A 14,690-nucleotide genomic window follows, 5' to 3' on the forward strand; every position below is an offset into this window, starting at 1 on the left:
ATATTATAAGTATTGTTATATTCGTACTGTCTTCTTTAACAAATACTTCACTCTGTTTCTACATCCATATACAATAATTTAGTTTGTTTTTGAAATCAACTATCGATGGTTAGCAAAGGAGTTGAACAACGTCATGAGCAAATTTACTTGTTAACTCGAAAACGGCTGTCTCTATGAAAAGAGAGTATAGAACCTTTATTGTAGAGAATTTTCTAAGCTACAAATTCTGTAGTAACCCTTTTTATCGTAGAACTGACAGGTAACAAGATATTCCTGAAAAACCGTGTACCGTAAGTCGGATTCTTTGCAAACTTTATAAGATTGCTCGTATCAATATGGGCCTTCGTTACAGTATTGAAAATGACACACTTAGAAGTTACAGCACAAACAAAACAATAAATATATCACAAATATATCACAAATAATATATCACAATAATGTATCTTGCTAAATATTTCATCCACAGTTTGAATATTTACCTAGCATCCCCAATTTTAACCTAACTTGCATTTATTTAATAGTCTCGTTCCTAACCTCATTTCGAATGTTATTTCTAATCATTGAAGTCAGTAATTCATTTAAGCCAGTAATGAATGCAACATAGGAGTAAAAGATTGTCGAATATCGAAGTTTATTCGGAGTCAGGGTTGCCCCGTGTTCGCTGGTCGAAGAATTTATCGAATAACCAGTTAACAATGCATGGATGTGCATTCCTGCGAAGTTCATCGATCGATGTACCTTTTGCCATGCAAGGATGCACCGTGCCTTAAAGCTTCTTTAAAACAAAAAAAAAAGCGAAGGTCTCGTTGGCCTTTAGATCCTGCCGTACCGCCAGAGGGTCATCCACGAACGACCCGGACAATATTGCAGGAGTCGCGAGGCGTTTGCGAGCGAGAAACTTTTCAGTGGATTTACTGGTTCCACTTTCTTTCGTACGGTCTCTATTCGCTAAATTCACTTAGCCAAGTTTTATTTGTTCGCGAACTTACGACGTCGTCGTGCCGCCATTCGGTCGATTATGCAACTTTCCTGTCCTCGTCCTGTCACGCTTTGTCTTCTTTGTTCGCTTTTTGCTCCGGCGCTCGTAGCCCCGGGAAATTTACTCGTCGTATCTTTGTCGGGTCGTCCGCGGCGCTCTTAATCGACGTCGATCGATTACCGGCTGTAACGTAATTACATATCGCAAGTTCGATTGAAATCGAGGCACGAGGAGGAGGGAACGAAATTGATCGTTAACTTCGGAGTTCTTAAATCCATCCGGACGAGCTATGAATGCAAAATGTAATCGAACGACACCGAATTCCATTTAGATCTCACCCCGGGACCATATTCCAATTTCCAATTCAAAAAAATATTATTCTTTAAACGGTCGCGCTAATCGAATATCGAGCTCCTCTCCGAGCCGGTCACGAAGCAACGCGAAAGGAGGTACACTCGCTGCAGCGTACTCTTCCTTTGGATCACTATGAATATGTAATTTTGGTTTCTTCACAATTTCTCATATCTTCGAGGAAATTTTCGAATCTTCTAGCTTCATTTTCGAGTTCTGTTTTGTTAGTTTTCGTGTTTGTGCCTTTTAATATTTTTGAGATTCTGAAATTCTCTGAATTCCTTGACTTGTAAATATAATAAATTGTTCTATGATCAAATACCTAAATCTCAAAGTCCCCAAATTCCAAAATTTTCCCTAAATTTCAAACCTCTTAAATTCTCAGCCCACCTAAAAATTTGGAGATTTACAAAAATTTGTTAAAATCGATTGCAAAGTCAGTTGCTTATTACATCGTGAGAATTCCCTAGGGTAGTTATATTTGGTCGTGACTGTACCCGAGAACCGTTTCGCGACACGTCTTTCAATTCTGCGCGGAGATACCGAATCCTTTTAAATCGGGCTTTATGCCTCCTTTAAAAGGAACAAATCGTAACGCAACGTTATCGTACAATTCCCCTGCAAATGCTTGCTGGCACGAAATTCTGCCTGCATTATACTCGCCGCGAGTGAAATTTGCAAGTGCACGGTAGAGCCGACCACTGTTTTCTATTGTGATGCAAATACCTCTTCTGTAACTTCTTCGATTACGTAACAACACCGTATTAACGTTCTCGTGGTTGGTAATTTTAAGGCGATTCCGAAACTGCCTAATGATTCGAGGTTTAAGGGTGAAATAAAGCGTTGTATATTTATCGTGAAATTGTGTATTTCAAGTTTTTTAGCGTTCGAGAAAAGGGAAGTTATATAGAGGATCAGATATTATGAGTTATGTTGTGAAAAATATTTATATCATATGTGAGTGTGAAATTATTTTATATGAAATTTAAAACTTGTATAAATATATGATAATATTTGTTTATGATGTATGTAATAAAATATATACTTATTTATTATAAGTGCAATATATACATGTATAGATAATGTATAACATATGTATAACATGTGTAACATATGCATGTATAAATAATCTATAACATATGTATAACATGTATAACATATGCATGTATAAATAATCTATAACATATGAATAACATGTGTATAACATGTATAACATATGCATGTATAAATAGTCCATAACATATGTATAACATATGCATGTGTAAATAATCTATAACATATGAATAACATATGTATAACATGTATAACATGTATAACATATGCATGTATAAATAATCTATAACATATGTATAACATATGTATAACATGTGTAACATATGCACGTATAAATAATGTATAACATATGCATAACATATGCATGTATAATATACGTATGCTGACATGTGGCAGTATGTGAATGTATACACACATGATTCATTTATATAAATAATATAAATATAAGAACGTAGCTTTCATATTATATAAATTCTTTCTGAACTTAAGTTTAGATAAATTAAGAACGAATTAAAAAGCTCTGTGCATCAATGTTATTCAATAACCGATATTCCTGAATTCCCAGTATCATGCAAACCTAAAACTAGATAGCCTAATCAACTGGCATAATAAATTCATAGAATAGATCCATGTAAATTCATGCCTTGCCACATTCATTCATAAATTCATGCTTCGCTGCATTCATTCATCTAATCACTCACCTATGTTCATTGCTTCCCTCATTCTCTATTCATCCATATTCAAATTGTCGTACTGTATAAATGAGTAGATTGTGCGTTTCGTAGAGTCGTTATGGATTACTTCTCATCATTACGAAGAAGTATCTTCAAGATCTTCAAGGTCTTCAACCTTCAAGAGGTTGAAGCTGACCTTGAAATCATTAGGAAGAAGTAATATCTTCATTTGATTAAAATCAAGTAACTTATTCATACCATCAAGAATAATTAACATCTTCAATTTATTAAGAAGAAGTTACATGTTCTAGTCAGTTAGATGAAGTAACATTTTCATACGATTAGGAAGAAGTACCATTCACAAATAATTGGGAAGAAGTTATGTCTTCCAATCATTCAGAAAAAGTAACATATTTTCAAATCACTCAGAATAATTAGCATCTTCAACTAATAACTTGAACTAACAAAAGAAAGTACTATCTTCAAGTGGTTGAGGAGAAGCAACATATCTAAATCACCCAGAATAATTAACATCTTCAAGTAATAAAGTGAAGTAATAAAAGAAAGTACTATCTTCAAGTGGTTAAGGAGAAGTAACATATCAAAATCATTAATAAACATCTCCAAATGCTAAAGGAATTACATCACCAAATAAAAAAGTGCCATAACAAGTTCCCTCCGGCAGTAAAACCGAATAACGTGCATTCAATCCGAAAGTTTTAAAAGTATTAAATTTACAGCAGCAGTTGGCAAGCTCCATGAAGTAACATGTTCTGCCCTAGTATCTCAATGATTAAATCGTCTAACCGACAGCCTAACAGCAAGAAAAAGACTCGACGAAACCGTACAATTCCCAAGGAACCAGTTGATCAAATTTCTGCGTTAAACAAGTCCTGTTATCACTCTCGGCCGCGTTCAGCCGAAGAGCTTTACGATGCAATAAATGCATTACATTAAGAAGCTGTTGTAAAAAGTTTGTCCCAGTTGGCCGACGACTATGGGGGGAGAGGACGACACGGCGAGGAGGGAACGCCACTACGGGGAAAAATGAGATTTACGAGTTACCTTAAACCGTAAGCGGCCAGAGAACTTCTGTAAGACGACTTGTTTCTCTCTCGGACGCGTTATCGTGATACAGCTTTTTCTTTGGTGCGCCGTTTTACGCGCGAGTTACCGTTGCACACCGAGAATAATAACCGAACAGGCGTAATTACGTCGCGAACAATTCTCGTTACGCCAGGAATGTTTATCCGAGCGATTACTGCTTAACGACAAACTCTATTATTATCTCGGTGCGATTCTGATGCACTTTGTGAACTGGGGAATAAACGAGCCGTACTTTAAACGCTGATATTAGCGACGGGCTAAGGGGGATTTATAGTTCTGGCTCCTTCGTATTGATAACTGTGGTAATTTTGCTTGGTGAGGTGATTAAGGGGATTTGGGAATTTGGAAATTTGGAAGCTTGAGGGGCTGGGAATTTGAGAAGATGTAGATTTGGAAAATTGGGAAATTTAGGGAATTTGGGAAATTTGGGAAATTTGGGAAATTTGGGAAATTTGAGAAATTGGGGAAATTTAGGAAATTTGGGAAACTTGGGAAACTTGGGAAATGTGGGAAATTTGGGAAATTTGGGAAATTTGGGAAATTTGGGAAATTTAGGAAATTTGGGAAACTTGGGAAATGTGGGAAATTTGGGAAATTTGGGAAATTTGGGAAATTTGGGAAATTGGGGAAATTTAGGAAATTTGGGAAACGGGAAATGTGGGAAATGTGGGAAATTTAGGAAATTTGGGAAACTTGGGAAATGTGGGAAATTTGGGAAATTTAGGAAAGTTGAGAAATTTGGAAGCTTTGGAAAATTTAGGGATTTTGAAAAATTAGGAAGGATTGGAAAACTTAGCAAATTTGGAGGATTTAGGAATTTTTGAGAATTTGAGAAAATTGGGAAATTTATGAATTTCGGGATTTTAGGAAATTTAGAAGGTTTGGAAAATTTAGGGAATTTGGAGGATTTAGGGATTTTGGGGAATTTGGAGATTTGAGGATTTAGCTATTAGAGAAATTTTGGAATTTGAAGATTTGATACTTTAGAAATCTGGTAATTATTCGACTCAATAAATCTAGCAATCTAAGAATAAAGAAATCTAACTTAACAATTAGAACATTTCATAACTAGAACTACTAAAAATCTCCACAATTCAAAAATGTACCAATAAAAATTCTTTCCCCAATTATTTCTTCCAATAACTCTTCCAAATTAAACTTCATGCGACAATTAATCGTCGCTACCCCTACATCGATGAATATAAAATTGAACATAGAACTCCCCTGACCCGGTTATACTTCTAACAGCTTCTCATGGCATTGTAACGCAGTCACGTGGCACGAATAGAAAATGGGGTGAAAGGAAAAGCTTTCTATGTGTAGTAGACACGTAGTATAGAAGACACGATGATACATCCCGCTATAAATTTTGCAACATTACGGGTCGCGTACGGGTTATGAAATACAGGCGAGGCTTAATGCGGGGCTCATTGAATATGAGGGGCTTGATAGCGCATGTATCATTGACGTATTAATTCTGGCTGGTCCCCTGCACAGGTGCGACTTTTCGTTGGTCTTTAGCAGATCGTAACAAATTGTCCTCGCGAAAGCGTGAATTATGAGTTATTACACGTGAAAGAGCTGCGAAGTGTGTTACACGCGATAGATCATGAAATATGTATCGCGTTTAACTCTTTAATCTTTCGGTGAAATTTGTTCGCTCGAATTGATTCGAAATTGGAGAAACTGTGATTTGAAGCTCATTCACTTTAGTGTATTTAGATCGTTGCTGTTACTTTTTTTTTGTAAATTTGAGAATATGGGAATGTATTTGGTAGAATTACAAACTTGATTTTGTATCTTAAAAATCCGAATATTTTTTACAATAATGATTTTAATAATGTACTCATAAAAGTTGAGCTTCCCTTAAAAGCAGCGAAATATCCGAGTACCGAATCGCTCAATCAACCGAATACATCATCACCGTCTCCATTTCAGGAAAATGAGAAAACCTGTTCTCACCCGGCGGCAATATACATTCCATCCGGCTGTAATATAAATTCGAATAGCTCGCAATAGGAAGCTATTATTCTTCCGGGTCGTTCGCTAATTCGACCCTATTCAACCCAATACCCCATTTTCCGCCGACGTTGTCCTCATACTTCGCCCACAATTATACCCGTACACGAATTTTAACTCGACGTCTATCTGGTGCGTCCGTAAGGCGAGCATTGTGCCACGATGACAAATTACCCGGCGTAAGAGGTAAATAAAAAATACGGACCCTCCTCGGACGTGGCAGCAACGTGTCAGGATGGTTGATATAATGTCCTGCCCGCTAGCGCAACGACCAACGATCAATCATTGGACAATATTTATTTATACGAAAGGCACCGAAAAGGTGGGAGGAAGAAAGAACGAGGATACACGGTTCACCCTCTTTCTAATTCCTTTCTTTCTCGATAAGGGCGTGAATTCGATCAGCTGACGAGATAAATTCCCTTCGTGAAAAGCACCGGTGCTGAATTTTACTGCGAGATATCTCGAGATTGTCACCTGTCATCATTATCGAGAGTGCCGTTCCTGGACCCTTTTTCGGCAAATGCGTTGTAAGCCGACGAGGATTTTGGACAGCGACGGAGCATTCCATTTGCAGACCCCGAATGCAACACACGGACTTAATTCGGGAGCTGAAGGCTCGCTGTGTGCGATGGTGATTGGGAATGCTCTTACAAAAATTGATGCAGGATATATTTTGCATGTGGATGCAGGGATATGGGGTTCGAGAGATTACGGGGCTTTGAAGAGCCAGGAAGTTTGAGGTTTTAGGATTTTAGGTGTTTACGGGGTTGAAAATTTTAGAGTTTGCAATCTGAAGAGTTTTTGAGGTTTCAGGATTTTAGAACTTTTTAAAATATAAGGATTTTGGAAATTTTTAATATGGTGGGGATGCATGGATTTGGGGGTTTGTGGGATTACGGGACTTTGAAGATCTAGGGAGTTTGAGGATTTCATTTTAGGTGTTTTATAAAAATTGTCAATAATTTAAAAATTGTTGAAACACAGGTACTTTAGTGTTCCTAGATTTTGGGTATTTGAGGATCTCACTCTTGAAATCCTGATGATTCACAAGATCATATAACCTTGAGCACCCATTTAATTTGAAGATCTAAGGATTTTTAGAATAAACGTCGAAATATATTCTCTGTGACTTTTTCATCGTTTCAGGTCTAAAACAAACTAATCCATGAAAGCTGATTATTAAAAATTGGATGTAGGTTATCCACCATCCCTAATTCACTGACACCCTCACAACACCCTCAGTCTTTTCTAAACACAGAATTAAGAACCCGCCACTCAACGATATATTCATCCAGCAAGTATTCCGAACAAAGACCGTTTTCGCGTTCTTTTCAGCCTCTTTTCGTCTGTGTTCCTTGCACGAATTAACGCTTCGTGTCGCATGTTTCTTTCCCAAAGTTCGCAACGATCCTTTTTGCTCGTCGCGTTAACACGGTCTTTAACTTTCGCGTAGGGAAACGTAGTCACCGTGGGAAATGGAGGCTTTTTTTTTCACCAGCCTTCCCGGAGTGGAGTTAATGAATTAACGAGAGCCGCACACGACACGAGTACCGCGATTCTACCGTTGCCCCGGGGGCCGTGTGTGATTTTCGGTACATAAAGAGAAACGCCGAGTCGCGGCCACTCGAGACTGGTGTCATTAAGATTTCGTTTCAACTGCCAGACGGCCGAGCTGAACAGCGAACGTGTTGCTACGTGATGCCCATGAGAAGGCATATGACTCGGTTCGAATAGGAAAGTAGAATGAAATGTTGCAGCCAAAAAGCGAGGCTATAACGAACCGGTGGGAGTTGCCCTGGCGTTGATCGTTCGAATTTAAAAATCTGGGGTTTGGGGATTTGGGGATGTGGGGATAGAGGTATTGGGGTGAAGGTATTTAGGGATGTGGAGATATTGGGATGTATGGACTTCGGGATAGATAGAGATTTTGGGATGTGGAGATTTTGGGATATGGAGAATTAGGGACGTGAGGGTTTTGGCATATAGAGATTTAGGCATGTGGAGATTTTAGCATATAGAGATTTAGGCATGTGGAGATTTTGGGACATAGAGAATTAGGGACGTGAGGATTTTGGCATATAGAGATTTAGGCATGTGGAGATTTTGGGATATGGAGAATTAGGGATGTGAGGATTTTGGCATATAGAGATTTAGGCATGTGGAGATTTTGGCATATAGAGATTTAGGCATGTGGAGATTTTGGGACAGAGAATTAGGGATGTGAGGATTTTGGCATATAGAGATTTAGGCATGTGGAGATTTTGGGACATAGAGAATTAGGAATGTGAGGATTTTGGCATATAGAGATTTAGGCATGTGGAGATTTTGGGATATGGAGAATTAGGGATGTGAGGATTTTGGCATATAGAGATTTTGGGACATAAAGATTTAGGCATGTCGAGATTTTGAGATGTGGAGATTTTGAGATATAGAGAATTAGGAATGTAGAGATTTTGGGACATAGGTATTTCGACACATAAATATTTCCAAATGTAATAAAGATTTCCGCATATAGAAATTTAGGGATGTATGAATGTTAGAATATAGATATTACGATATTTAGATATTGTGGGCTAAAGGTATTTTATGACATATAGAGATGTAGGTATTTCAGTTTACAGCTATTTCTACCCCTAACAACCATCGTATAATACGAGCAATATACAATCTACATATATTCAATATATATTGAGCATTGTATAACATATGTATTTATACATGATACATACACACAACAAATCTTCCATATCGATTTATATGAAAATGCACCACACACGCGAAGCTCTCGAGGTTATAAAATTTCGACATATTTTTTCACGTGCAAGCACGCTCGTTTGATCCGACAAAAAATTCTCGTACAAACAACAACAAAAAAAAACACAAAGAAGAGAGTGAACTATGTCATCGATCGAGTTGCGATTTCGACGATTGGTGACGGTGTTCTTCCACAATCTACGGGAATATGTGTAGATAAAACCACATGCTCGATTTTTGGCGAGATCCTGTATGTAAAATAAGATTGGCTAGTTCTTGGTCAGTCGATGGCCGAAAGTTTCGATTCACGGATATCGTAACGACTATTTCCGGTCTTCCGCTGACCGCGACGATATTGGAAAAACGTGCTGTAGTCAGACGGGTTCGGGTATGTAATATGGCGCTTGCAAATGCAGGGAGGAGGAACCATGTGGAACGTTACAACGTTATTTACTCGGTGTGCAGTACGAGAGCAGATCTGAATTTTTTGGGAAAAATTAAGCGATCAAGGAAAGTCCCTCAGTCGATTTTTAGGAAATTTAGAGAATTTTAAAACTTGAGGATAGGTTTAGAAATTGAGGGTGTAGGAATTTTGGTGATATAGAAATTTGTGGATTTATGAATTTTGCAGACTTTGAGATTTGAGAATCTGTCATTTTGTGGACTGTCAGATCAAAGTAATTAAATGTATAAAATTCTGACAATTTATGTGTTTAGAAATTTGAAAATCTAATAATTTTGAGCCCTAAAAATTTGATAGTGATTGAACTTGAAAAACTAACAAACTGAAGAATTTACAAATTTGAAAATACGAAGGTAAAAATATTTATGAATTATTAATATGTGTCCTAATCCCAGATCGCAGCCAAGTGCACCCTTCTCGATCACCCTTCTCAACACCAAAGTCGTCTCGAATTTACGTACTCCTTTGACCCAGTTTCCCCTGATAGGCTTTCCATCGGTATTTTTTCGCGTCCGATTCCCTATCGGTCAGCCATCGATTTCAATTCTCCATCGAACGTCCGGCAAATCGATTTCGCAGTTATCGGTACTGTAACAAAAACAACGCGACCATGTGCGTAAAAACCGTGAAAAATCGTGCACGCGAGTTGCGAGGATTGGGCAAACTGAAACGATTCCCTGTGGGCCATTAGTCATCGCTCTTTTGCTCGCTAACCGAAACGAGCTCTTTTTTTTCGTTCCCAAAAATTTTTGGGAAACTGTCTCCGAACGGCTTTGAAGCGGACACGAGATACGCGATGATTCGATACATTCTGAAATCGTGCACGAGGTCGCATACTTGGCGGATAAGTTTTTTTTACGACGACGCCGTTACAGAAGTTTCCAGTCACGGAAAGTTTTTCGATTTTCGACCCCGATCGTAGTTCGCGGCTCAGCTGACACGAATTTCAACTGACCAATCTTAGGTACCGACATGGGGCTGAACATAAGGGGAATTCAAAGCCCTGCCTCCGAACGATAGTTCGCCAACTGGTTGACAAGTTCTGAACGGAAGTAGGTGAACAAGTTCGTGAGGTCGAGTCGAGATTACCGACAACCTATCGAGTATATTATATTCTTCGGATACAAGATTTTCTTCGTGATTAACATTGCCTGCGACATTGTCATCTTTCGGTTCCTCAAACTATATGGGTCATTTATTCTTTTAGGCATTTTTTTTACTGACGCATTAATTGTTTACATTTTTACTACCCTTAGGAAGGTGAAATTGGTCAGAAATGAAAAGTTGAAAAATTTGATAAATTCCATTTTATTGTACTGGTGCATGTTCATGAGTATTATATGACGTTAGTCTAAATCTTTGAACAAACTTCACTTATTTCAGCAAATTCTACTTATTTTGTGTAACTTGTCTTGGCAAACTGTATCATATTTCTGGTCTGTCAAAATCGATTGCAAGATTTAATACAACCAACCAATTATGTGACAGTCATGAACAATTTGACACAGATACAGATACTCAGATGAATATGATGTATGTTACAGTGTGATACAAATATCAAGGATACAAGTTGCATTTTTTAATGAGACCTTGAGAACCCAAGAAGCAACTGAACGAAAGTGAGAAAGAGATTGCTAGAATAAGAACCCAGGTCGTAGCAATTACGAAAAGACCCGATATCCGCGAGATTAAAATAGAAGAGCACGCGTAACGGGGCAATCTATTCGATTAAAATCGGACGAAACGATTTGGTCGTTGCGTTTGACGGATCGTTATTGAGTTCAGGCACGATCAGAGTGGGGTATATTCGAGGATGACGCGCGCAATGAAACTTCAATCACGAAAGTATTTGGTTTCGTGGTCGCCAGCGGATGTTGCCAGCCGATTCCTGCAGAGTCAGAAGTTACCGGCCGTCGAAAAAACGAGCAAGAAGAGGCGGACGAAGAAAAAGCTGGCGCGAGAGAAAGAGAAACGGGATGGCCATATTCGCGATTACGGATAATAAATGGAACGACGTTGGCTCTGCTCCTGGCAAGGCTACCTCTGATGGATATAATCGGTCTGAAATTCGAGCGAATCCCCCTTTCGCTCGAGTCTACCGTCACGAGGTACGATAGAATGGAAACGAAGAGGAGAGACAGAAAGCCTGAAGAGAGAGAGGGATAGGTTCAACTACGAGGCTGCAGAGAGATGCGGCTCGTTCTCAGGCCTCCGACCATCCCTCGTTTTACGCGCAGGAACGGTTTACACTAAGCCGCGAGGATCATACCCGTTTAATAACGCGATAACATATCAATTTCACGCAAATGCTGTCCCGTAGAAGCCCTGAGGTAGGCACGCTTTGAGGGCCCCACAGAGCCCGGGAAATCGTGGCGGCGCCGAGCGACGCCGACCGCCGCGCCGCCACACGAGCCAGGAAAATGGCCTCGGATAATTAATGTCGGGCTACGATCGTCCGAGATGATTAATGACGGGCCTGCTTCGTCCGCGTATAATAACGCTTTCCTCGCAAATTAGTGCCTCACGCGTATTCACTCCGCTCCCTCGTCTCTTTCGCGTTATCGAAGTTCTTTCATCGACCAAGACGCTGAATACGAGGATTAAAGCGCCAGGTTATGAAACGTTTATTCTTGGATAATGCTCCTCTATCGGCTATACGGGACGCTTTCAAACTACCGGTATTTGACATTTACGGTGATAGGAACGTTAAACGATCTTTGTTAAAAAAATTATTTACGGAGGTCCTTGAGGTACACCATCGTGTGGGCAGCTTAACCTCCCTCAACGTTCTTGCGTGGTCGGAAGGCTTTCTTGGGTATTTAGGAATGACTTTGGGGTTAGAGGTGATGAAGATGTGGACATCTAATGATTTAGCGATATAGGAATTTTGAGACTTTGAAGATGAGGATATAGGAATATAAGGAAGTTGGAGCTTTGAGATCTGGAGACCTAAGAAAGTGTATATCTGGAGACCTTGTTCCAAATTTACTCAGCCATCGTTGTTCAAATGTTGCTCCCAAATGTATCAAGATAACCGAGTTAAAAGTAGAAACGAAGATTTTTGATATCGGATTCTGCAAAGTATCAGCAACGAACGCGTGCATTCGGCAGATCGGACTGGCTGACACGATTAACGCGTGTAGACTGGGAAGAGGCAAGCCACGCGTGCGTCACGAAATTTTGGATAGCTAGGATGAATTTGCACGCGATGCCTGGTACGCGGCTTGACAGCGACTTGATCCCCCTCGCCGAGTCGAGCTCGAGCGCATGACGGCTGACTGCTATTCCTATCCCATCTCGGCAATATTAATAATGTCTGGAATTTCATTACGAGTTTCTACCCACCTAAGCTCCCACGCTGATCCGACTGCCATTTCGTACCTACAGGTGATTCCCCCGTTGATGCTGGTAAGCAACCGACGAACACATGAATATGGCATCTATCTTGCTAGAGATGCGACTGTGTACGCTGTTCATCCCTCATTACATCCAAGGATACGTCCCGTGGGTCGAACGAGTTTGCCGAATCTGGAATAGCGCGATAGCATGAACGAAAATCCTTCGGGATTGCGTCGCCCTGGCCTATCGGAGCGATCGTGTTTGCGCTAGGCACTGATCAATCGATGCAACCCTACTGTTACTTCTCCCTTATAGTGCCGTCACTCTTTCGCTTAATGGGTATAGTCAGATACAGACTTTTGGGGGATTGCACCCCTATAGACTCTTATATTCACTAAGTTAAGGGAGAAAGGGGATGATTTTTTTAAGTTTGCGATGCTCACATTTTTTAATTTTCAAGTTTGGAAATTTTATATTGCAAAATTTTGGTAACCTAAATTCCCTACATTCTCTAAATTTTCTAAAATCCGTAAATTCTCCAAAATCCCCAAATTCCCAAAATTCCTAAAATTCCTAAAATCCCCAAATACCCTAAATTCTCCAAAATCCACATAATCTTCAAATTCCCCAAATTCTCAAAAATCCCAAAATTCCCTAAACTCCCCAAATTTCGCAAAATCCCCAAAATCCTCAAGTTCTCCAAAATCCCCAAAGTCCCAAAATTCCTAAAACCTCCAAATTCCCTAAATTCTCCAAAATCCACATAATCTCCAAATTCCCTGAATTCTCAAAAATCCCAAAATTCCCTAAACTCCCCAAATTTCCCAAAATCCTCAAGTTCTCAAAAATCCCCAAATTCCCTGAATCTCCTAATTTCCCCAAATTCCTAAAATTGCCAACCTCAAAACTTCCCAAAAGTGAAAATTTCAAATTCCGAATTTTCTAAATTTCAGATTTCATCAAAGAGCGTAGACATATTCACATATATCGGCAGCCAGCGTAGATATAATTTGCGAGCGTCAAACGGGCGCGGTTTATACGCTTTTATTCGCGTAGCCGAGCATACAGTGTTCCCACGGGGACGGGGGCATCTTTACGAGACTTTCAAAGCTTCGTGATTTTACAACTCGTTGAGCTCATTTCCTTACCGCTCTCGAGCGTCGCCCAACTTTGATACTCGATTTCCACCACTTGCCGAAACTTTTCGCCCGGCACGTGCATAAAATTATTTCACGGGGAAATCGTGTTTCCACGCTTGTCCGCCCCCGTTTCATTTCACACGTTTAGCCGTCGTGGCATCAACGTTGTTATCAAATTCCCTCGTTGAAATTTCCCGCTTAAATTTACGCTTTTCGTTCTCGCTTGTTAGTCCGGAAAAATTAGGACTTTTTTTTATGGGATAATTTCAACCGTGCTATATTTTTATACACACCTTCATTTTATTGTTTTGGACGTTATCGACACTTGCTGCGAGCAGTATTGTAGTCTGCGTTTATTTAAAAATTTAATTGTGGTAATTTTAAAATGTGAGGCGTCGATATGTCAAAGCTCTTAAAATTTACATTGATGTAATTTTCATGAAAAATTTTATGGAGAGTCAGAAATAAAGTTTATCGTATGACAAGATCGTATTGCATATTCTCCTTTTATTTCTCGTATCATTTTTTTTATAGAACCGCCTTTTTTATTTTATCGCCATTCTGTTATATGACATTCGGTATGCAGTACGATTTTATAAACAACAGCTATCCAATTACCCGCAATATTGTACACTATTTTTATACTAATTGAGCCAAGTCTGAATAAAAAATACGAGGGTCATGTCATGACCTTTTCTCACAGGTATGAGGGCTGAAAACTTGTTAGCCACCCTACGCGAAAATGGTTACTCCTATGAGAAAAGTTTACATAACCTTTTTTATAGAAAATTTCTCAAACTACAATTTTT

This window comes from Megachile rotundata, chromosome 12, assembly GCF_050947335.1.
Source record: "Megachile rotundata isolate GNS110a chromosome 12, iyMegRotu1, whole genome shotgun sequence".
NCBI lineage: Eukaryota > Metazoa > Arthropoda > Insecta > Hymenoptera > Megachilidae > Megachile > Megachile rotundata.